General features: G+C 36.2%; 1 pseudogene; it reads left to right on the top strand.

Annotated features, from left to right (window-relative positions):
* LOC105524519 overlaps positions 1-19602 on the top strand; it is a 180921-nt pseudogene extending 161319 nt beyond the window's left edge.
* The last annotated feature ends 7140 nt before the right edge of the window (positions 19603-26742 follow it).

Genomic DNA, 26742 nt, shown 5'->3' with positions numbered 1-26742 from the left:
AGTTCTGAATTACAAAATGAATAAGAAAACATACCACTATGAAAGGGAGTCAGAGTAAACATGAAATAGCAGAATTATAAATGTCAAAGTCCAGAAAATAAAAATATTGGCTATAGATGAAAAAAATAAATATACCAAATAATTTTTAAACATTAGTAATATATAAAACATGGCAAAGTAAAATACTATATAAAGTACAGACATTAAAAAAACATATAATCTGTACCTATAAAACACATAATCATTGAAATTCAAAAAATGAATACAGGGATTAAGCACCTGTTTAGATATAACTGATGAGATAATTAAGGAAATTATTTTAACCATTCCTATACATTAGAAAATAGATATAAAAGCTTTTTTTTTTTTTCCAAAATAGAAAACAAAGGAATTAAGAATTGGAAAAATTTAAGAGAGCAGGGAAGGAAATATTCAGGAGAAAACTGGCATATATCACCAGATACTAGGAACCTTTATGTAAATTCCAAATATGATAAAGAAAAAAATCAAATCTAAATAAATTGAAACAAAACTTCTAAACACCCAGAAGAAATAAAATATTTAAAATAAAATTAGAGGTACACAAATAATTGCTATTATACAGTGTAGAAAACTTTTAAAAAGAGAAAATATTGAAGTTAGAGTTGAGTAGATAAAGTTTTTCAAAGTTCTGAGAAAATTTGGCAAACTGGAATTTTGAATTGACCAAAGTATCATTCAGCTACAATAAATGAGCTGAAGGCATGCTTGGACAAATAGTATTTTTGTTCTAATAACTTCTAAAGAATGTTCTAGAAGAAGAAAACTGAACACAGATAATATATAAGATAAAAAATGACCAAATTACTCAAAACAATTTGGAATTCAATACTGGAAAACCCTAACATTTGAATGGCAATGAGTGGTCTCATTTAAATGATTCTAAGGTATGTATTTTACTCAGATGGAAGAAAAAAATTGTGATTAACTTTGAAGTATAGAAATCTTATACATATTTTAAGATGTAAAATCTAAGAGAAAGATAATGGATATCTTCCAGAAAGGTTAATCAGGTAAACAGAAAGCACAAAAGAAATCTAAGAATAACAAGAGAGAAACTATCCTAGAAATGGTCTAAATGTCTGTCTTAAAGATCAAAAGTATTACAATTGAATAAATTTAAAAAGAGGGAGGAATAGCAATGCATTTTACTAGGTGCACTCAGTCTATATAAGGAAGAAGATTGGCCAGGTATGGTGGCTCATGCCTGTAATCCCAGCACTTTGGGAGGCCGAGGTGGGTGGATCACTAGGTGAGGAGATCGAGGCCATCCTGGCCAACATGGTGAAAACCCGTCTCTATTAAAAATACAAAAAGTAGCTGGGTGTGGTGGCGGGCACCTTTAGTCCCAGCTACTTGGGAGGCTGAGGCAGGAGAATTGCTTGAATCCAGAAGTTGGAGGTTGCAGTGAGCCAAGAACATGCCACTGCACTCCAGCCTGGGCAACACAGCGAGACTCCATCTCAAAAAAAAAAAAAAGAAAGAAAGAAAAAGAAAAAATATTTAGCTGGGGAACAAATAAAATCCAAAAATGAGCATGAATTGATACATTAGACAAATTTAGATTTAAAGAAAAGTGAACATTTTTAGGTATATCAAGCTTTACATGATAACCAATTATATTGTTAACTAATATTTGTGTTTCAAAACAGGTAAAGTAACAAAGGAAAAAATACCACTAAAAATCAAATTCCCCTTCATAATGAAAGATATCAGTACACTGCTCTCTTTAAGTGATAGATCAAATAAGCAAAAATGTAAATTTAATTTAGACATATTTAAAAACAAAAATTAAACAAACGATCATTCAGAAGTTAAATATAAAAAATTAAATCACAAAATTAGAAAATACACAAGCTTTTCAAGCACATGCAACTTTAGTAAATATTGACTATGCACTAGGACTCAAAATATATTAAAGATTTTAGACTAAGACTTTTGTTACAATTATGCCTTTAAATTAGAATTTAAGGACAAAAATGTGACAAGTGAAAAGAAAATTTTATAATTGAGACTTTTGAAAACATCTAAATATTTTGTCAGTCAAGGTAGTAATAAAGATGTAGCTTATAAAATAATCAGAAGTGAATATTTGTAATATGAAATGTCAAAACATTTGTGAGATTAGTAAAGTGTTTGGTACAGAAAGTAAAATGCATAGTGCCCAAGGTTAAGATTTAAAAATAGGTATGTTTAGTGAACTAAGCTAAGCATGCAGCTTAATCAATTTCTAAAACTCTAATGTGATATATTCAAATAAATAAAATATCTGAAAATATTTTTGAGACTATAAATTAGTAAACCCTAAGATCTAGCTAGAATACAGAATATCAACAAAGGTAAAAGATGTTTCACTGAAACAAATGAAAAAAATAAGCTTCATAAGTCATTAATCAAGAAAATAATAAAAGAAAAAGCATAAATAGAAATTAAGAAAGGAAAGATGTCATTACTATAAAACCATGGTGAGTAGAAATATAACTAGAGTTCAAGATAAACTTATTGCCCAGTTATAAAATCATTCAGTCTAATAGATAATTTTCTTTAAAAATAATTCATAAAAGTGTAAAAGTTCTTTATCAAACTGACAAAGAAAGAAATAGAACACAAAATGACATTTGCCTGTTGGTTTCTCCAATTTTGGAAGCAATTGTTTGCCTTGTGACCCTACCTCTCCAACAGGAAAAGAGTTGTTGATTTTTCAGCTTGTTCAACTTTTTGTTTGCTGTTAGGACACAATGGTGATTTCTAGCTCTTTACGTGTCAGACTCGAATAAAAATTGTTATTATAACAATTATTTCAGAATAGGGGAAATTTGAAAATGACCTATATGTTCACCAAAACAAGAATGAATAAAAGAAATATTTATACAATAAAAAAAAATTAATTTGATTGAACTCTCCTTAACATACATGTGGGAAAGATCTCAAACTTATAAGTGGAGTGTGATATAGTTTATTTATATCTCAAAAGCATTCAAAACAATATTCCATATTACATAGTTCATATGCATGGGAATCCTAAGTGTAAAATGTGTATAATTATGATAAAAACTAAATTAACGTTTGTGATGTCCTTTGTGAGAGAGAAAGAAAAATTCAGAAAACTTCAACTAATAATTGTAGTATTTTATCATTAACTTGGTTGGTAAATATGCAGGTACTCACTATATTATTATCTATTCCTTTTACTTTATATAATTTCTGAAATAAAATAAAAAAGTATAAATCCTCTACAAATTGCTCTTTAATAAAATTAATTATTAAATGAATTTTTAGTACATATTTACTGTTTCACTGGTAAATAGAAAAGGAATAGATTTGTATTAGAAAATAAAGAGTTGCAACAAACAGACGATAAACATATCAGAAAACTAGAAAAAGGAGGAAACTAAGGTCTTTGCCTTTAGGAAGTGACAAAATATTACAAGGTAAGAAACCTAGGTAGAGATGTTTAGTTTCAAACATCCTAGGTTCACTATAGACTATTTGGTATCAGAAGTGACTGCTGGATCTGGACAATATCTAGGATACTTTTTCTGGCTACTGATTTTCTTGTATAGAGTAGTGATGGGAGATAGCATGTGAAGTACAGAACTCATCTAAAATCTCACATTTTAAAATATGAGTTGTTGATGCATGAAACTGACAAACATGGAAGGTATATTTTGGGGTACATACATTGTGAGCATTATGGCCTCAATAGGCCATCTCTTAGTAGGTGAATTGAAGAGTCATAAGGCCATTTTCCTATTCATCATTGTTTTGGATTTTCAGAAATTAGGATTTTTTTTCCCCAATCCCATTATTTTGCACTAAAAGTTCAATAAATTTCACATAACCAAATTCAGAATCAATTTTATATTTCCTTGATGACAATTCATCATGTGACTATTTTCTAGTCCTACTCGTCTTGCTATGTTTTAAGACTGTACTTTTACTATCTCGGATTTTTATGTACATATAAATAGGAAGCACATAAGGTATCCTATTACATAAAATTTACCTACTACCTGAGCAAGCACAAACTATCTAATTCTAAAAGTATTTTTGGTTTGTTTGCTTCTATTTTAGTTTCAGGAGATACACATACAGGTTTGTTACATGAGTATATTGCATACTGGTAGGGATTGGGCTTCAAGTGTACCCATCACCCAAATACTGAACATGGTACTCAACAGGTAATTTTTCAACTCATCCCTTTCCCATCCTTCCCTCTTTTGGAATGCTTAACATCTATTCTTTCCATCTTTATGTCCACGTGTACTCATTGTTTATTCCCCACATATGAGAATGTGCAGTATTTGACTTTCTGTTTCATTTGTTGATCCTTTATATCATTTTTTGTTTTAATTTTGTTTAGTTATGCTCTGATCTTTGTTTTTTTTTCTTCTAAATTTGGGTATAGTTTGTTTTTATAGTTTGTTGAGGTATGACACAACATTGTTAATTTGAGTTCTTTCTTTCATTTCGATGTAGGTGATTAGTGCTATAAACTTTCCTGTTAGCCCTGCTTTTGTTGAATCTCAGTTTTAGTATGTTGTGTCTCTATTTTCATTCATTTAATTTATTTTTAAATTGCTGCTTTATTTATTTTATTTTATTTTTTTTACTAAAAATCATTCAGGAGCAAGTTGTTTAGTTTCCATGTATTTGTGTTGTTTTGACAGTTAATCTTGCTGTTGATTTTTAATTTTATTCTACTGTGGTCCAAGAAAATACTCATGACTAAGTTTTTTTAATTTCTTAAAACTCGCTTTGTGGCCAAGCATATGGTCAAGTTTTGAGAATGTTCCATGCACAGATAAGAAAAATGTACTTGCTTCAGTTTGGGGGTCCATTTGTTTTATAGCCCACTTTAATTCCAGACTTTCTTTGTTGATTTTGTGGCTCAATGACCTGTTTAGTGTTGTCAGTGGTGTGCTGAAATCTCCCACTGTTACATTCCTATCAATTTGTTTTCATGGGTCTGGTAGTATTTGGTGCATAAATCTAGGTGCTCTGGGGTTGAGTTCATATACATTTAGAATAGTTAAATCTTCTTATTGTATTGAATGATTTATCATTACATAATGGTCTTGTCTTTTTTTTAACGTTGTTTGTTTAAAGTCTGTTTTGTTTTATAAAAGAATAGCTACTTCAGCTCATTTTTGTTTTCCTTTTGCATGATATATCTTTATTCATCCCTTTGAATGTATAAGTTTTTTTAGCCATTAGATAGGTCTCTTCTAGGCAGCAGATCATTAGGTCTTGTTTTTCAATCCAATTTGGCACTCTATATTTACTACATTGAGCATTTAGACCATTAAATTCAGGGTTAATAATGATATGTGAGGTTTTATTACTTTGATAGTTTTGTTTGCTAGTTGCCTTGGAGTCTCAGTAATGTTATTGCTTCATAGGATCTGTTAGTTTTGTACTTGTGTATTCTTTTATGATAGCAAGCATTATCCTTTTGTTTCCATGTTTAGAACTCCTTTGAGTATTTCTTGTAGGGATGATCTAGTCATGACGACTTCCATTAGCATTGGTTTGTATGGGGAAAACTTTACTTATCTTCAGTTATGAAGCTTAGTTTGACAAGATATAAAATTCTTGTCTGACATTTTTGTTTTCTTTAAGGAAGCTAAACATAAGCACTCAAACTCTTCTGGTTTGTGATACTTCTTCTGAAAAGTCCACTGTTAGTCTGATGGAATTCTCTTCATAGATGAATTGATGCTTCTCTCTAGCTTCCTTTAAGACTTATTCTTTCATGTAGACCTTGCACAGTGTATTAGGCTGTTTTCACACTGCTGATAAAGACATATCTGAGACTGGGCAATTTACAAAAGAAAGAGGTTGATTGTACTTACAGTTTCACATGACTGGGAAGGCCTAACAATCATGGCAGAAGGCAAGGACAATCAAGTCATATCTTACATGGATGGCAGCTGGCAAAGAGAGAGAGCTTGTGCAGGGAAACTCTCCCTTATATTACCATCAGACCTCATGAGACTTATTTATATGAAAACAGCAGGGGGAAGACCTGCCCCCATGACTCTGTTACCACCCACCAGGACCCTCCTATAACATGTGGAAATTCAAGATGAGATTTAGATGGGGACACAGCCCAACCGTATCAGATAGTCTGATGACTATTATCCTTTGTAATGTTCATATTACATAGTATCTCTCAGGTGTTTTCTGAATTTCTTAAATCTGATGTTTACATCCAAGATCAGGAAACTTCACCCATTACTCTCTTACATATGTTTTGAAAATGTCTTACTTTTTCTTATCCCCAAGAAATGCCTGTAAGTCATAGGTTTGGTTACTTTATATAATTCCATACTTCTTGAAGGCATTGTTTGCTTTTCAAAATTTTTTTTTATTGTTTTCCTGACTAGGTTAATTTAAGAGATCAGTCTTAAAGCTCTAAAATTCTTTCTCCTGCTCAGTCTAGTCTATCATTAAAGCTTTCAACTGTACCTTGAAATTTCATAAGTGAATTATTCATTTCCAAAAGTTCTGTTTATTTGTTTTTAAGGTATCTCTCTCTTTATTTCCTGATTTGCTTTTGTGGTTTCTTTGTGTTGGTTTTGAAGCTTCTCCTGAACCCTATTGATCTTTATTACAATCCACACTTTGAATTCCTTATCTGTTATTTTTGAATTTCCTTTTTGATTAAGGTTCATTATTAGAGAACTATTGTGGTCCTTTAGTTGGGTCACAGCTTTCAGATTTTTCATAGTGCTAAAAATTCTTACACTGGTTCCTTTTTATTTGGCTTGCACTTCTTGTTGGTGAATTTACATTCACATGGTTGGTTTTGTTCCTCCCTTCTTATTTTATTTTATATTATTTTATTTTATTTCAACCCTCCATAAAATTGTGACTGTAGAGTAGAGTATATTGGATAGAGTATTTTGACTTTGCTTCTATAGACCCCTGCATGTCTGTTGGCCAGTTTAATATTGGGTTGTGCTATTCAGCTGACAGACTAGTAGGTGGTGCTTGTGGGTAACAGCCAGCTATAGAAAAAACAGATTAATATATACTGGATCTTTGTTAGTCATGAGGTGCTCTCTGTTCTTTCAGATAATAGGCTGGACAGTAGAATGACTGGTGCCCTGAGCTTCATTTTCAGTGATGGGGTTGTAGGGATGGTTTTGCAGAGCTGGGCCACCTGGTTTGCATATGAATACCCAAATGATGAGCACAGTCACCAACCCTGACAGGGTAGCTGGGAAAGCTACTGAAAAAATGTGCTAAGGTCTCTGTGGAGGTTGAGGTGGCAGTGCCAGCTCCACATCCTAGATTGTCAGGAACATGATCTGTTTTCATAACACACCCTTGTCCCAGGGCTCTTGGCTCTTGGTTCAGACACACACTGTTGTCTACTTCCAGGCTACAGTGTAGATGAGAGCCATAGGAAATGACTGCCCTGAGACACTCTGCAGAAATGATTTTGGGACAAAGACCTCTTCACTCAGCCCCATACAGCCATATTTGTGACTTCCTGTTCTCCAATGAAGTAACACTGCTACTTTGTGTAAAGAAGTGAAGAAGCTCTACCTTTTGGCATGTGCAGGTGGGTGTCAGGTGTGGTGATTTCAGCTGATTGGGTTAGCCCATCCTCAAGTCCCAAGGGACTGATCAGGTGCAAGCAACCTTGGACTGAGCTAGGTGATACTCCAATTCTCAACCCCTAGATGGCCAACTGAACAGCATGTGCAAGTCCTGAAGGGACTAGAAAATATCAGGATAGTGGACTTGTTCTCAGGATCCAAGAATTCAGGTACTGGCTTGGTAGGTAGGGTTGGGCTATTCCTCAGGTAACCAACAGAACTCTCGGGCAGGGGCTGGCAGAATGCTTAGCTGGTGGCAGAATGACAGAACGCTCAGGTGATTACAGGCCTATGTGGGCTGGGCTCTCAGAAGTGCTTTGGGCCACAGCTGCAATGGTCAGGTAGGAGCAAGGTAGCTGCATTATAGGTCTTTCATTGGGAAAGTTAGGGTCACCTCAACTATGGAGTCTGGAAGATACAAGGTAAATAGATTGCTCACACTCACTCCCCCCCCCGACATAAGTAGCAATGCACTGTGCTGTTAGGGCTACATTTAGGTGCCTGGCCTACCAACTAACTCCCTCCTTGGCCCAGGGTTGGCAGGGACAATTGAAGCAGTGGCAGTAGGCACCGTGGGAGCCTAAGGGCATATCACCAGCTTCTGGGAGCTGGACTTTCAGAATAATGTTGACCCACAGCACTACTTCTCACATGGGGCAAGGTGGCTATGCTGGGAACTTGATGCTGGAGTGGGCAGACACTATTTAGTGAGGAGCAGGGGAGGCAGAGCTTTGTGTGGTATGTAGTCTGCATACTCTTCCATACAATGGCGGCAGTATCTGTTTTTGTAGCACATGAAAGCTCCCAGCTTCCTTGCTCCGTCCCTGGCAGGGTGGCAGCAGCTGGCCCCAGGCTACTCAGGAATCAGATTACTGTGGGGTTCAACAAAGGCTCTAGCAGTGCCTCTGAAGAGTCTCCAAGCAGCTATCTGTTGGTCTGGAGGCCTGTGAGGTCCAAGGGGTCTACTCTGTGTCTGGGATTGTAAATGTCCATGGTGGAAGTGTGGAACCCTAGAGGTCTCTTCATCGCTCACCCCTTCTCCACATTAGGAAGCCTCTCTGAGCTCAATGCTGGTCCCAGCTCAGCAGGCTACCAGGCTTCACTCTCCTCTGCTTTCCATGTTCTTGTCACTTCTCCAGTTGATTCCAATGTACTTTTTTTTAAGATGATCTCCTTGAAGAGCTAATATTTACTTGCTGTTTCGATTCATCTCTAGGAGAGAGGTGCCAATTAACTGCTTCTAGTCAGTTTCTAGTCAGAAACGAAAGTGTTTTATAGCAGATCAAATTTATAGCAAAAATATATATTTATTATGAATAAAATTGATAGGTAATAATCAGAATTTCAAACAAAACAACCCTATTTTAAAGCAAGCAATATTAGAACCCAGCACTCCCAGATCATTCTGTCATACATCATTTCCTAAAAGAAACAATAAAAATAAAAGATCACTCCTGGGCACACACAACACATCTAATTGAAAAGTTCTTGTGACATATTTAAACCCAAATACATAGTACAGCACATCAGCTGTACGTGTTCGAATGCAACATTAACAATATCTAATCATGAAACTTAAAGTTTAGCCCTTGAGAGATCATTTATTTTATGGTTTTTTAGAAAAGAAATTCACTTAGATATGGTATTTCTAATAAAAGGCAGTAATATATTTGAAATTATATGTTTTAATTTCTCCACATTAAATTATAAATTAATGTCTTTATATGAAGGCAAAAATACTTTCTGTAATTAACATATTTAATAACTTAAAATTTCATTTTAATTGCCTGATTTATAGTTATTTCCATAAATCTTGGCTTGTTGGAAATGGATGGTTAAATTTTTACTGCAAAACCCGAAATTAGTATCTTGTAAACTGATTTCACAAATCTAAAATATTATAAAAACTTTTAGGATAGATAAAATTATTAATTATATACATTAATATTTTTCAAAGTAATTGCTCATTTAAAAGTATGCATTATTTAAAAAATTGGGAAGGTTGAGGGTAAAAAATTTACTAAATGATGTAGGATGGGAGGCAGGAGTCATAAATAAGAAAATGTTTCACCAATAGTAATGAAAAATAATGCTTATAATTTAAAATTAACACAACACCTGAACAACTTTAAGGATAAATATATAGCAAAAGTGAATTTTTAAAATATATTTATTATTTAGAGTGTCAGCATAGTACAGTTTGTTAAGGAATTCAGGACCTCACATATTCTGACAATTCACTCATCAATATACTGACTATTAAATGGGAGTATAATATTTACTTCATAGGATTTTTATAAGTATTAAAAAACGTAACATCTGGAAAGCTCTAAATGGTTTTTAGCAAATAGTGCACACTTCAGTTAATGTCAGATGTAATGCAGAATGCGTTGTTCTGATTTGGTAAATGAAGTCATGTCTTTAAAATAATACCTCTTCCTATAAAGGTACCCCTTTATAGGGTACAAGGAGGCTATTTTTTGATGCTTAAATAGTTCTGCATTTTTATTGTGGTGGTGGCCACATGAACCTTGAGTGATAAAATTATATAAAACTACAGACACACACACACAATTGAGTGTATATAAAAACTGTTAAAATGTGGATAATGTCTACAGATTGTATCAATGTCCATTTCTTTGTTTTGATATTGCACTATAGTTGTGTGATTTTATCATTGGGGGAAGTTGGGTGAATAGTATGTGTCAGGTCTCTGAGCCCAAGCCTGTACATATTCATCCAGATGGCCTGAAGCAAATGAAGAATCACAAAAGAGGTGAAAATGGCCGATTCCTGCCTTAACTGATGACATTACCTTATGAAATTCCTTCTCCTGGCTCATCCTGGCTCAAAAGCTCCCCCACTGAGCACCTTGTGACTGCCACCCCTACCAGTCAGAGAACAACCCCCCTTTGACTGTAATTTTCCACTACCTACCCAAATCCCATAAAATGCCCCCACCCCTATCTCCTTTTGCTCACTCTCTTTTTGGACTCAGCCCGCCTGAATCCAGGTGGTTACAAAGCTTTACTGCTCCCACAAAGCCTGTTTGGCAGTCTCTTCACATGGACGTGAGTGAAATTTGGTGCTGTGACTTGAATCAGGGGACCTCCCTTGGGAGATCAATCCCCTGTCCTCCTACTCTTTGCTCCATGAGAAAGATTCATCTACCACCTCAGGTCCTCAGACCAACCAGCCCAAGGTATATCTCACCAATTTCAAATCGGGTAAGCGGCCTCTTTTTACTCTGTTCTCCAACCTCTCTCACTATCCCTCAACCTCTTTCTCCTTTCAGTCTTGGAGTCATCTTTCAATCTCTCCCTTCTCTTAATTTCAGTTCCTTTCCTTTTCTGGTAGAGACAGAGGAGACACATTTTATCCACGAACCCAAAACTCTGACACTGGTTACGGACTTGGGAAGACAGTCTTCCCTTGGTGTTTAATCACTGCGGGGACACCTACTTGATTATTCACCCATGTTTCACAGGTGTCTGATAACCATGGGGATGCCTGCCTTGATCCTACACCCTTAGTGGCAAGCACCACTTTTTTGGGGGTCAAGCACTGCCCACCCCTTCTCTCCATGTCTCTACCCTCTCTTTTCTCTGGGCTTGCCTCCTTCACTATAGGCAAACTTCCACCCTCCATTCCTCCTTTCATCCCTTAGCCTGTGTTCTCAAGAACTTAAAACCTCTTCAACTCACGCCTGACTTAAAACCTAAATGCCTTGTTTTCTTCTGCAATGCTACCTGACCCCAATACAAACTCAACAATGGTTCTAAATGGCCAGAAAATGGCACTTTCTATTTCTCCATCCTACAAGACCTAGATAATTTTTTTCATAAAATGGGCAAATGGTCTGAGGTGCCTGACGTCCAGGTATTCTTTTACACATTGGTCCCTCCCTAGTCTCTGTTCCCAATGCAACTTATCCCAAATCTTCCTTCTTTCCCTCCCGCCTGTCCCCTCAGTCCCAACCCCAAGTGTTGCTGAGTCTTTCCAATCTTCCTTTTTTACAGACCCATCTGACCTTCTCCCCTTCTCCCCAGGCTGCTCCTCGCCAGGCCGAGCCAGATCCCAATTCTTCCTCAGCCTCCGCTCCCCAACCTTATAATCATTTTATCATCTCTCCTCTTCACACCCAGTCTGGCTTACAATTTCATTCCGTGACTAGCCCTCCCCAACCTGTCCAGCAATTTCTTCTTAAAAAGGTGGCTGGAACTGAAGGCATAGTCAAGGTTAATGCTCCTTTTTCTTTATCCAACCTCTCCCAAATCAGTTAGTTTTTAGGCTCTTTTTCATCAAATATAAAAACCCAGCCCAGTTCATGACCCGTTTGGCAACAACCCTTAGATGCTTCACAGCCCTAGACCCTGAAGTGTCAGAAGGCCGTTTTATTCTCAATATGAATTTTATTACCCAATCCACTACCAACATTAAATAAACCTTCAAAAATTAGAATCCAGCCCTCAAACCCCACAGCAGGAATTAATCAACTTTGCCTTCAAGGTGTACAATAATAGGGAGGAGGCAGCCAGATGGCAATGCATTTCTGAGTTACAATTACTTGCCTCTGCTGTGAGATAAAACCCAGCTGTACCTCCAGCACACAAGAACTTCGAAATGCCTAAGCCACACATGCCTAAGCCACAGCAGTGAAGCATTCCTACAGGAGTTCCTCCATCAGGATCTTGTTTCAAGTGCCAGAAAGCTGGCCACTGGGCCAAGGATTGCCCGCAGCCTGGGATTCCTCCCAAGCCATGTCCCATCTGTGCAGGGACCCACTGGAAATCTGACTGCCCAACTCACCTGGCAGCCACTCCTAAAGCCCCTAAAGCTCTAGTCCAAGGCTCTCTGACTGACTCCTTCCCAGATCTGCTCAGCATAGCGGCTGAAGACTGACACTGCCTGATTGCCTCGGAAGTCCCCTGGACTATCACAGATGCCAAGCTTCATGTAACTATCACAGTGGAGGGTAAGTCCATTCCCTGTTTAATTGATACGGAGGCTACCCACTCCACATTACCTTCTTTTCAAGGTCCTGTTTCCCTTGCCCCCATAGCTGTTGTGGGTATTGACAGTCAGGCTTCTAAACCTCTTAAAACTCCCCAAATCTGGTGCCAACTTGGACAACATTCTTTTATGCACTTGTTTTTAGTTATCCCCACCTGCTCAGCTCCCTTATTAGGTAGAGATATTTTAATTAAATTATCTGCTTCCCTGACTATTCCTAGGCTACAACCACACCTCATTACCACCTTTTTCCCCAGTTCAAAGCCTCATTCACATCCTGCCCTTGTTATCTCCCCACCTTAATCCACAAATATAGGACACCTCTATTCCCTCTTTGGTGACCGATCATGCACCCTTTACTATCTCATTAAAACCTAGTCACTCTTACCCTGCTCAATGCCAATTCCCATCCCACAGCATGCTTTAAAATAATTAAAGCCTGTTATCACTTGCATGTTACAGCATGGTCTTTTAAAGCATATAAACTGTCCCTTCAATTCCCTCATTTTACCTGTCCAAAAACCAGGCAAGCCTTACAGGTTAGTTCAGGATCTGCGCCTAATCAACCAAACTGTCTTGCCTATCCCTCCCGTGTTGCCAAAGCCATATACTCTCCTATCCTCAATACCTCCCTCCACAACCCCTCCACAACCCAGTATTCTGTTCTGGATCTCAAACATTCTTTCTCTACTGTTCCTTTGCACCCTTCATCCCAGCCTCTTTTTGCTTTCACTCGGACTAACCCTGACACCCATCAGGCTCAGCAAATTACATGGGCTGTACCGCCGCAAAGCTTCATGGACAGCCCCCATTACTTCAGTGAAGCCCAAATTTCTTCCTCGTCTGTTACCTATCTCGGCACAATTCTCATGAAAACACACATGCTCTCCCTGCTAATCATGTCTGGCTAATCTCCTAAACCCCAAACGCTTCTATAAAACAACAACTCCTTTCCTTCCTAGGCATGGTTAGGTACTTCTGCCTTTGGGTACCTAGTTTTACCATCCTGACTAAACCATTATGTAAACTCACAAAAGCAAACCTAGCTGACCCCACAGATCTTAAAACCTTTCGCCACTCCTTTCCATTCCTTAAAAACAGGCCTAGAAGCTGCTGTCACACTAGCTCTCCCTAACTCATCCCAACCCTTTTTCATCACACACAGCCAAAGTACGGGGATGTGCAGTTGAAATTCTTACACAAGGACCGGAACCATGCCCTGTGGCTTTTCTATCCAAAAAACCTGACCTTTCTGTTTTAGCCTAGCCTTCGTGTCTGCCTGCGGCATCTGCTGCTGCCTTAATACTTTCAGAGGCCCTCAAAATCACAAACTATGCTCAACTCACTCTCTACAGTTCTCATAACTTCCAAAATCTATTTTCTTCCTTACACCTGATGCATATACTTTCTGCCCCCCTCCACTACCTCTCAGCAAGCTTAACTCATTGCCTTAACTCAGGCCCTCACTCTTGCAAAATGACTATGCATCAATATTTATACTGACTCTAAATATGCCTTCTGTATCCCACACTACCATGCTGTTATATGGGCAAAAAGAGGTTTTCTCACTACACAAAAGTGCTCCATCATTAATTCCTCTTTAATAAAAACTCTTCTCTAGGCTGCTTTACTTCCAAAGGAAGCTGGAGTCATTCACTGCAAGGACCATCAAAAGGCATCAGATCCCATTGCTCTAGGCAATGCTTATGCTTATAAGGTAGCTAAAAAAGCAGCTAGAGTTCCAACTTCTGTCCCTCATGGCTGGTCTTTCTCTTTCTCATCGGTCACTCCCACCTATTCCCCCACTGAAACTTCCACCTATCAATCTCTTCCCAAACAAGGCAAATAGTTCTTGGACCAAGGGAAATATCTCCTTCTAGCCTCACAGGCCCATTGTATTCTGTCGTCATTTCATAACTTCTTCCGTGTAAGTTATAAGCCGCTAGCCCATCTCTTAGAACCTCTCATTTCCTTTCCATCGTGGAAATCTATTGTCAAGGAAATCACTTCTCAGTGTTCCACCTTCTATTTTACTACCCTTCAGGGATTGTTCAGACCTCTCCCTTCCCTACACATCAAGCTCGGGGATTTGCCCCTGCCCTGGACTGGCAAATTGACTTTACTTACATGCCCCAAGTCAGAAAACTAGAATACCTCTTGATCTGGGTAGACGCTTTCACTGGATGAGTAGAGGCCTTTCCCACAGGGTCTGAAAACGTCACCATGGTCATTTCTTCCTTTCTGTCAGACATGATTCCTCAGTTTGGCCTTCCCACCTCTATACAGTCCAATAACGGACTGGCCTTTATTAGTCAAGTCACCCAAGCAGTTTTTCAGGCTCTTGTTATTCAGTAGAAACTTCATACCCCTTACAGTTCTCAATCTTTCAGGAAAGGTAGAATGGACTAATGGTCTTTTAAAAAAAGCACCCCACCAAACTCAGCCTGCAACTTAAAAAGAGAACTCTGTCAAGGATAGAGCCCCAAAACTCGGCAACCAAGCAAGTAATTATGCTGAACCGCCTTGGTCACTCTCTAATTGGATGTTCTGGGTCCTCCCAATTCTTAGTCCTTTAATACCTGTTTTTCTCCTCCTCTTATTCGGACCTTGTGTCTTCCATTTAGTTTTTCAATTCATACAAAACCACATCCAGGCCATCACCAATCATTTTATATGACAAATGTTCCTTCTAACAACCCCACAATATCACCCCTTACCACAAAATCTTCCTTCAGCTTAATGTCTCCTACTCTAGGTTCCCATGCCACCCCTGATCCCACTCGAAGCAGCCCTGAGAAACATCACCCATTATCTCTCCATACCACCCCTCAAATTTTTGCTGCCTCAACACTTCCACTCTATTTTATGTTATTTTTCTTATTAATATAAGAAGACAGGAATGTCAGGCCTCTGAGCCCAAGCCTGTCCATATTCATTCAGATGGCCTCAAGCAAGTGAAGAATCACAAAAGAAATGAAAATGTCTGGTTGCTGCCTTAACTGATGACATTACCTTGTGAAATTCCTTCTCCTGGCTCATCCTGGCTCAAAGGCTCCCCAACTGAGCACCTTGTGACTGCCACCCCTGCAAGCCAGAGAACAACACCCCTTTAACTGTAATTTTCCACTACCTACCCAAATCCTATAAAATCCCCACCCCTATCTCCCTTTACTGACTCTCTTTTTGGACTCAGTTCACCCACACCCAGGTGATTAAAAAGGTTTATTGCTCACACAAAGCCTGTTTGGTGGTCTATTCACACAGACGCGTGTGAAAGTATACATTACCTCTCTGTACTAATTTTGTAAACCTCTGTGAGTCTATACTTGTATTAGTCCATTTTTTGTTGCTACAACAGACTGCCACAGGCTGGATAACCTCTAAAGGATAGAGATTTACTTGGCTTATGGTTCTAAAGACTGGGAAGTCTAAGACTGGGCAGTCACATCTAGTGAGGGCCTTCTTGCTGTGTTATCTCACGGCAGAAAGGTGGAAAGACAAGTGAGCACATGCAAAAGAGAGAGACACCAGGAGCCCACTCTTGCTATAGCTAACCTGCTCTTGCAATAATAATATTAATCTAATCATAAGGACTGGACCATAATATACCAATTACCCCTCATTAGTCCCCACCCCTCAACGTTGTTGCACTGGAGATTGAGTTTCCAACACATGAACTTTGGGGGAACTCATTCAAATCACTGAAATAATGTTTTCAAAACAATAAGTTAAAAACAGAATCTAGAAAAGTCACAAACACAATTCCAGTTTTCTGCGTCATTCATTATATTTGATACCTTATAGGAATAAGCCAGATTGGCTACTTAATTTTGAGAGCCTAGTGAAAAATGAAACTTCAGAGGCCCTTGTACAAAACAATTAAGATTTTTAGGATAGCAACAGCAAGTACTTAACCAAGTGTAGTATCATTCCAAAGGTAGAGTTGTGTGAAATTGACTATACGGGTCACATGACTGTAAAGCAGCCCCTGGCAGCATTTTGTTAAATAAGAAAACCAAAAAGTTCATCTGGATATGTGGATAAAATGAAAATATCTGAGATCATCAGAAACTTACCAGGGGATCTAGCTAAATCTGAGAACAAGTGTTCATCCAGAAGACAAAGACAGACATTAAGTGCCGAAAACCTCCTTTGTGCTATGTAAATTACAATGTTTTGTAAACATTAACCCAAGTGGCTTTGACAACAGTGTCACTGATGTTCCGTTTTGCCTACAAGGAGTATATTGAAAGATAAAGGACATGGTAATTGCAGTCCCTTTGAAAAATTTCAATACCTTAAATTAGAGCAGATTTAGATAATATTTGATAACTTTTAAAACAAGTAATAATAATGCAATAAAGCCTCTTTTATGTAGTTTTCCTACGGTTTTTTTCTCACTTTGCTTTTTGCATCTTGAAAGAAACTAATCTTGGATGTCTCTAATCATGAACTTATACACTTAACACTTTTCTTGCCATCAAATTATCTTATAAAGCTTACTCAGTAACCTGTTATATGATCAAAGTTAATTGTTAATAAATAATACATATTTCAAACGTAATCAAAAACTTCTAGATATACAAAGCCTAATCAGAATCTATTCAATAATGGGACATACATGCAAACCAATGATATATGTGAATATATTTTTAAATATCAATATTAGTGAAGGAAGACTGTGAAGCAATGTGAGAATGAGTAACTCCAACTCAAACCTTTTTTTTCCCTTTTCTGAGCAGTAATGAATTTCAAATTCATTTCAGAAATACTGTTTTTAAAGATACAAACTTTACATCACCATACAGGATCTAATGAAATGTCACAAGGCATGAAAATGGATATACAATCACTTAACTAATTTACACTGTGAAATTCACTACAAAGGTAGCTTACTGTGTACATGAAGAGATATTTAGTTCCAAAAACATCAGAAAAGTTGTGTTAAATCAAGTTCAAGTACCACATGTTACCAGACTGAGGTATGTAAAAGTTAACATCTATAAGCCTACATATTAAATATGTAAGGAATACAGAATATATTGATCAACATTTCAAAGTTATTTTTAGCCAAAATTGTAAATATTTTTACTAAATTATATCAGTGACTTTATTAGTTTCTAACAAAGTATTTTATAATGTTATTTTATATCAAGTTATGATTTACAACATTTGTTAATATTACTTACTTTTAACGTGACCTTCTCTAGCTTCTTTGACAATCATTTTAGTGCTGGCTTAAAACCTGGATGATGAAACACTATGTACAACAAGCCGCCACCATACATACATGTTTACCTCGGTAACAAATCTTCACATGTACCCCCAAATCTAAAATAAAACTTTAAAAAAAGAAACTTGTTCACAGAAAAACGAATGTTGTGAACTATTTAAATTGTAAAAATAATGACAGGCTATGTTTACAGTTTTATACTTGTGTGTGTGTATAAATTGAGTGTTTCTGACAATGGCATTTTTAGCAATGTCATCTAAGGGAAAACAGATGGATCTACAACTGGGCTCTTTAAAATTACAGACAATAGTTTCCCAGCAACTGCTCTAATGTCTGCCTCCTCCGCCACTCTGCTGCTCACGCGGTGCAGACCTGTCATCTCCTCCATCTTCCCTTCCACCTCGCAGGAATTCACAAGTTGGCCTAACACGCAGAACATGTGTTTGGAAGCAAAGACTGAGACTTGGAATACTGGCTTCTCCCAAAACGCCATGCTTTAACATTAGTATATAATTTGTATCCGAATGTGCAGCTACTATTTTCTCTAAGTGTATTGCTTTCAAAGGGAACGTTTCATTAAGTGCAAGTTAAGGCCTTCTCTCTGAGTATTTATATATACAGTATATATACATACATAAGGCTATATGTATACATATATATGGTTATGTGTAAATATATCTATTATATATCAAGGATGATTATGTGTAAATATATTTATTATGCATCAAGGATGTGTGTGTGTGTGTTTGCATAAAACCAAGAGAAATTAGTAAGAAAGCTGTCGTCATTTCCTAAAGGAAAATGGCTCAGAAGATCAAGCCGGAAGTGGAAGAGTGGGTGGCTTCTGGGAACAAAGGACCACACCTGAGCCTGGGTTCTGGTCGATAATAATCCTGCAAGTCATTCCTATGTCCTCAACAAAACCAGGGCAGCTGAAGATGTAAAAATTAACAGTGAGACAGTTGTAAAACCAGCTTCAATTTCAGAGGAGGTACTGTTGAATTTAATCAATAAACTGAAAAATGATGATAATGTAGATAGCCTCCTTATTCAGGGGCCCATTCCAGATCACATGGATGAGAGAAAGATCCCTAATGCTGTTTCTCCAGACAGGGATGTTGATTGCTTTCATGTACTTAATGTTGGGCAAATGTGTTCTCACCAGTATTCCATGCTACTAGCTCCCCCAGAGGGTATGTGGGAAATGATGAAGTGAACTGGCATTCCAGCTCTAGAGAAGAATGTGATTGTAGTTGGGAAATTAAAAAAATGTTGGGATGCTCATTTTAATGTTATTAAACACAGATGGGGCACATGAAAGTCCTGGAGGTGATGCCACTGTTACAATATCTCATCAGTACACTCCCACAGAACAGTTGAAGAAAAATATAATTCTTGCAGATATTATAGTATCTGCCTAGGTATTCCAAATCTGATAACAGCAGTTATCAAGGGAGGAGCAGCAAACATTGACATGAGCATATATAGAGTTCAAGGTCCCAAAATTGCTAAACTTAAGTTGGTTGGAGATACGGACTTTGAAGGAATCACAAAAAAGCTGATTACATCACTCCAGTTCCTTGGGGTGTTGGTCCCAGGACAGTTGTGTTGTTAATGAAGAATATGATTTTTACTGCCAAAATATTGCTGAAGGTTGGAGAGCAGTAAATGCTGAAGTCTAAAGAGCTTGTAGTAACCACTCATTAACTATTGTATCTTCTGTATCATGAACAGCACTCTAAGTCAGTTCAAGAAGCAAAGCAGGTCAGCAGTATTTTTTGCTTCTTTTATACTAAAATAGATTAAAATGATACTTTGTATTTATTGAAACCATAAGTGCTTCGGTGTTTGTGCACATAACTCTGCAATACCTCACCAGGGAACATTCCAGTATCCTGCAGGGTTGTGTGATCTAGGCAAGAGCAGCCGTTGACCTAGTTAGTAACATGGGAGTCACTGTCACATTGAGAATGGATGCTTAACTTTGTCAAGCCACTTCAGTTAGAAATTGGCCTTTCCTAGGACTGCATTTTTCAAGTGCTATTCCAATAAGAGCCAATACTCATTCTACTTTCCAAACCTTTTCAGTTCAGCTGCTCAAACCAAAAGAAAAATGTTTCCGGAGAAAATTAGGGAAAAGGTGTAAAGAAAAAAAAATGGTAGTAACCGAGTAGAAACACATTAATTTATATATATATATATATGTTATAGATAGATAGATAGATAGATAAATAGATGATAGATAGATAACCAGATTTATCTAAGTAGAACCGAATTGGCTAGGGAAGAAGTTGAAATCAACACTTGCAAGTTGAAAAAATGTTGATAATTTTCCTAAGCTGTCTTTTTGTGACTTAGTCATTGGGGAAATGTTTGGAGTTGTTTTATTTGCCATTAGTCCTCATTTAGGTATGTTTCTCTTAAGTGTGTGATCTCTCCATTTCAGTTTTCTAGGATTAAAAGGCTTGTTTCATAAATTATTCATGTTTATTATCCTATTTGGTTTTTGCTATATATTTAAACTTCGTTGTTAAATTTTTGTATTGTTAGGGGAAATTTGTATAGCTTCTTTGACATTTTTTAAACCTATTTCTGAAAAACAAACTCGGCTTGATAATCATTTGGGCAGCTTGTGTAAGTCTGCAACTTATTTTTCCACCAAAGAGTTGTCAGTACCCATCTGTTTTTCAGTGATGTACCCCACTGCCTTTCTCAAAAGACTTTTAAAAGCTGGAACTAATATTGAATTCTTTTCCGACTTTCTGAGTAGACGGTTTTTAAAAATGTTTTAATATACACACACACACACACACGAACAAATGAAGTGCAGACAATACATTAAATAAGCAATAAATAAAAGTACTATAAATACATATTGTATATATCTTTGCCTGTTAATGAATATATAAATTAATTGCCATTATTTTGACCAACATAGCTTTCCTTTTAGAAATATACCATGATTAATTTAATAAGTCTCCTATTGAAAGACATTTCAGTTGCTTTTGGTTTTTTGCTGATATAAATTATTCCAATATATCCTTTTAACAACACCTTTACACACTTGTCCATTTTTAACTTGCGATAAATTGCTGGAAGCGAATTTCTAGAATGAAAGACATGAACTTTGAAAGCTTTTGACAATAAATGGGGGTAAGGAAGCTTATGCTTCTGCACCATAATCTATGATAGTGTGTTACATTATTTATAGCAGAAACTTTGCGGGCAAAGCTATTTTTTCTTTGCTTTATTTTGTTTACAAATGTGGCCAAATATACGAGCTTACAAGTGTGGTCAAATATATCACATGTGTTTATTTGTCTTTTGTATGTTTTCTTTTTTTCCTAATCCATACAGTTTCTATGTCATTTCCCTCTTATCCCACATAGAATTTTTATATTGACTTATAAAATCTCCTTATTTGTTAAAGACAGTAAGTAATGCTTTTCCTGTGGTACTGGCTTTGATGCAGTTGCATTCTTCAGTTTTTGTTGTTTTATCTTTATTTTCTCTCTTGCATTTTGGTTACAGTGACTTTTGCTGTCACATTTGCTATTTTTTCTACGCAGATTTTTATTTTCCATGTTCTGCTAAAAAAATTTTATATGGTAGTAATAGTAATAAAAATACGTTAAACTTTATTCTATTAATTATGGTGTTTTATTTTAGGTTGCATAAATAGCTTTGTTTTGACTTTGATTCATATCAAATCCATTTTGGTTAAATTGTGAAGTAAAGCACATAACTTTTAGATGCAATGCCTAATGAGTGCCCTAATTTCACTTTTGAGTATTTATTTTTTTTCTTTTAATGTTGGTCTTTTTTTGGCTGTTAGATTTTGATTTCTATTTCTTTGGTTTCAGTTTTTTTCCAGGGTCAGTATCAGTCTTAGTAATACAGCCTTTTAATATATTTTAATATCTGTTAGGACAGTCTCCCTTTCACTTCACTGCTCATACACAATAAGCTGAGCTAGTTTTATCCATTTATTTTTCCAAGCCACACTGGCAGAACGAGCCTCTTCATGCTTAGCATATCTTGTGAGAAGCAAAAAGATCAGATATTAGGAGATGCTTTTTTCCAGAGCAATTTTAAAATCTCATCCTTATGAGACTGAGTGTTACAACAATATACATTTTTTCCAATGCAATTTCTAATTTAAATACACTTTTCACCAATAAAATGGACCATTTTAGAGATAAAAATATAAATCTAATGTTCATATGAAAACTAATATTAAGATTTATTATAGACTTTACAACAAATGTGTTGAGGTGAATGGAGGGGTAAAAAAGTTAATTGTAGAAAAACAACATTTAGAAAAATGTTCTGAACTCTAACCACATGTGACAATAAATCATCCCAAATAACTCAGACTCTAATTATAAAAGTCTCAGTGGTAAACTTAGCCAAGTATATGGAATTAATTTGTATAATTTTTTACCTGACTTCAGACATATCACCTGGAAATTAGATTGCATCTATTGAGACATTTATGTCCTCTAAGGAAACATTTAAAAATTTCATAGTCAAAAATTGCTATTTGAGATAAATTATCAACTGAGGAGTCAAAGGTCTAGAAAATTTAAGTGACTTTCCCAAGGGCACAAAAATATCTGAGTTCTCAACAGGGAGTAGAAACCAATCTCCTAAATCTAGGTGCAATTTCTATTGCACTTCGCAGGGACTTTCTACTTGATTTTTGTATTACTTTTTTTTTCCCACTAGTTTTACTGCAACCACGTGGAGAATAATGATTTTTTTTCTCTCCAAGATAATTCACATATAGTTGGGCAAAGAAGGGAGAATCATGTATGATTAAATGCCTCAGGTACAGTGATAGTGCCATTATAATTGGTAGCTAGATATTAAAACATTTCCAAGTGAAAAATACAACCTTGGGGACGTAGAAGGCCAATCTTAAAGAAGGCTGATGAATTCTCTTGAGGAATATATTAAGAAGACATCCCACCACATTCATATATCAACATTTTGAATTCTTTTAAAATATATTTCCAATATGTTTAAAGTGATCAAGTTTCATCACTTATAATTTCAACCATAGAAAAAGAATAAAATAAAATGCAGTATATATGTTTTTAAGAATGCTGTACAGGTTTTTAAATTGTGTTTTGAAAAAATATTTAATGGTACAGGGGAATATTTTAGATAAAAACCTTAAGTGAAATAATTTTACATTGTGTGATTTTATTTTTAAAATAGTTATATATTAATGTGTATGTATATATGTATATATTTGAAAATATGTGTTTAGATATGGATGTAACTAAAAACTTATTGGATATGCTGGGCGCGGTGTCTCACGCCTGTAATCCCAGCACTTTGGGAGACCGATGCGGGCGGATCACGAGGTCAGGAGATCGAGACCATCCTGGCTAACACCGTGAAACCCCGTCTATACTAAAAATACAAAAAACTAGCCGGGCGAGGTGGCAGGCGCCTGTAGTTCCAGCTACTTGGAGGCTGAGGCAGGAGAATGGCGTGAACCGGGGAGGCGGAGCTTGCAGTGAGCCGAGATCACACCACTGCACTCCAGCCTGGGTGACAGAGTGAGAATCCGTCTCAAAAATCAACAACTACAACAAAAACTTATTGGATATAGTTGACCATGTTAATATGTAGATATTTTATTGTTGAGACCCTTTTAAAATATTTTCTGAAGTCTATAATAATACATATTTTCCATTCATGAGAAAAATAATATTGAAATTATATTTCCCCACTTGTGTCACAGCAGGACTAGAATAATACCTTGATAATGCTTTATATTTGAATACTGTTTTAAAGTTTATGAACTTTTTCGTATATGCTATATAGTCTATAATTGAAAAACATCATTATTTTCAAGATTGCACTGGAATTCTTCGAGATAAATCAGCTAAGCTTTAGTCAATGAATTAAAAATAATAAGAACAATAAAATTAATCGACATTTGGAAAACTAGATATGAGTTTGGAGAGAGATGAATAAACTACATAGTTCAAGCACTAGAAAAGTAAAATTTATTCTGTATTGTATAAAAATTTTACATAATTGTTTCAGTTTTAAGGGCCTAAAATTGGAGAAAACTGTTTGTTTGTTTTTAAAACATGGGAGATTTGGTGAATGCAAAAGCATGATAATGTGTAATAATAATAACAATCATCATCATCATATTCAACAGACTGTGAGTGAATGAACACTTCAATAAGGAGATGCAGTGTAAGTAAGAAAACCCAGTGCTTCCACAAGCTTCAGAGAAGTTGGATTCATATCCATGTATATTAATATAGAACATAATTCTCCTAAGGAAAGCAATTACTTCCTTGTTCCATCAATCTCATGTGATTTTGGAGATAATTAAATGAGACAATGCGTATAAACTGCTTATCAGAGTGCTTAGCACATAAGTATTCAGCTCAGTACATTAGGCTATCTTTGGTGCTATCATCATTATTATTTTCCCTATGTATGGATAATCTTTGTACAGTCTTTGCTCAAACCATAATATTCTTATTTATTTCACTGTTCATAGGAAACTTACTGAAGAAGTGTGAGTTTATATCAAAATACACCTTATATATCCCAACTGATTTTGTTTCTGAAATGTCATTGTCTATGTGTTTTACTCTTTTATTCAATAATACATTTAAAATTAAGAAAACTCTAATATGGAAACAGAGAACATGTGTATTCCTCTTGGCCACAAGCTGACTATTTCCTGACACAAACAAGTTGAAATGATCTCAGGGATTTGAAATCTTTTTAAGAACTTGAATTACAATAAATAATGTTTATTATTTAATGTCCTTTTACATTTCTTAACACAAAAATCTCCTAATTTCCAAGCCTGTATCCATCAATATTGCCACCTCATAAACTAATTAACTCTTGTTTATATGATCATGACACTATAACCAGTTATATCCCTGAAATCTCTGCCATAGCATTCAATATATGCAGTGTATGTAAAAAATTCCTTTTGTCTTGTGGTTATCTGAAATATGTCCACAAATTCTTTGATGCTGTACCTATTAATAAGTGAAGCCTAACATCTTCCCTTTCAGTGTGGACTGGACTCAATGACTTATTTTTAATGAATAAATATGGTTGAAGTCACAGTGTATCACTTCCAAAACTAAGTCCTGTAAGGGACTGTGACGTCCACCTTTATTTTTCTCAGATCACTCACTTTGTGGGAAGCCGGCTGTTTGGTCATAAGATCTACCTGTCAGACCCATGGAGAGTCCTACATGGCTGGAAAGAAACTAAGATTTCCTGCCGACTACCATTGAGTACTTGGGAGATAATCCTCCAGTCCTAGTCTACCCTTCAGATGACTGCCTCCCTGATCAATAATTTAGCTGCAGCCAGATGTGAGACTCTGAGCAAAAATTACTCAGGTAAGCTTCTTCTAAATTGTTGACCTACAGAAATCTTCATGCATTTTTTTTAACTTTTATTTTAAGTTCAGGAGTACAAGTATAGGTTTGTTACATAGGCAAGCTTGTGTCATGGGGGCTTGTTGTATAGATTGTTTCATGACCCAGGTATTAAACCTAGTACTCATGAGTTGTTTTTCCTGATCCTCTCCCTCCTTTCACCCTCCAGCCTCTGACAGGTCCCAATGTGAGTTGTTTCATTTCATGTGTCCATGTGTTCTCAACATTTACCCCCAACTTATAAGTGAGAACATGCAGTATTTAGTTTTCTATTCCTGTTAGTTTGCTAAGGGTAATGTCCTCGAACTCCATCCATTGTCCCTGCAAAGGACATGATCTCACTCTCTTTTTTATAATTGCATAGTATTCTATGGTGTACATGTACCACATTTGCTTTATCCAGTCTATCTTTGATGGGCATTTAGATTCATTCTATGTCCTTGCTATCATGAATAGTACTGCAGTGAACATAATCATGCATGTGTCTTTATAACAGAATGATTTATATTCCTTTGGCTATATACCCAGTAACGGGATTGCCAAGTTTACTGGTATTTTTGTCTTTAGGTCTTTGAGGAATCAACACATTGTCTTCTACAATGGTTGAACACTCCCCAGCAACAGTGTATAAGCATTCTTTTATCTCCAAAACCTCACCAACGTCTGTGTTTTTTTGACTTTTTAATAGTAGCCATTCTGACTTTGTGTGAGATGGTATCTCATTGTGGTTTTCATTTGCATTTCTCTAATGATCAATGATATTGAGCTTTTTTCCATATGATATTGACCACATATATGTCAGTTTTTGAGAAGAGTCTGTTCATGTTTTTTGCCCACTTTTAATGGGGTTGCTTTTTATTGTAAATTTGTTTAGTAATTTCTTTTATAGATGCTGGATATTAGGCCTTTCTCAGATGCATAATTTGCAAATATTTTCTCCCATTCTGTAGTTTGTTCACTCTGATTATATAGTTTCTTTTGCTGTGCAGAAGCTCTTTCATTTAATTAGACTCTATTTACCAATTTTTGCTTTTGTTGTAATTGGTTTTTGGCATCTTTTTCATAAAATCTTTGCCCATGCCTATGTCCTGAATGGTATTGCCTAGGTTGTCTTCCAAGGTTTTTATAGTTTTGAGTTTTACATCTTTAATCCATCTTCAGTTAATTTTTGTACATGGTGTAAGGCAGGGGGTTGGTTTCAGTCTTCTGCATATGGCTAGCCAGTTATCCCAGCATTATTTACTGAACAGGGAGTCTTTTCTCATTGCTTGTTTTCGTCAGCTTTGTCGAAGATCAGATAGTTGTAGGTGTGTGGTCTTATTTCTGGGTTCTCTATTCTGTTCCACTGGTTTATTTGTCTATTTTTGTACCTGTACCCTGCTTTTTTGGTTACTGTAGCCATGTG

The sequence above is a fragment of the Colobus angolensis genome, unplaced genomic scaffold (genome assembly GCF_000951035.1).
Source record: "Colobus angolensis palliatus isolate OR3802 unplaced genomic scaffold, Cang.pa_1.0 Scaffold5, whole genome shotgun sequence".
In the NCBI taxonomy this organism is placed as follows: domain Eukaryota; kingdom Metazoa; phylum Chordata; class Mammalia; order Primates; family Cercopithecidae; genus Colobus; species Colobus angolensis.
Note: the sequence above shows the minus strand (reverse complement) of the source record. Positions and strands in the feature narration are given on the sequence as shown.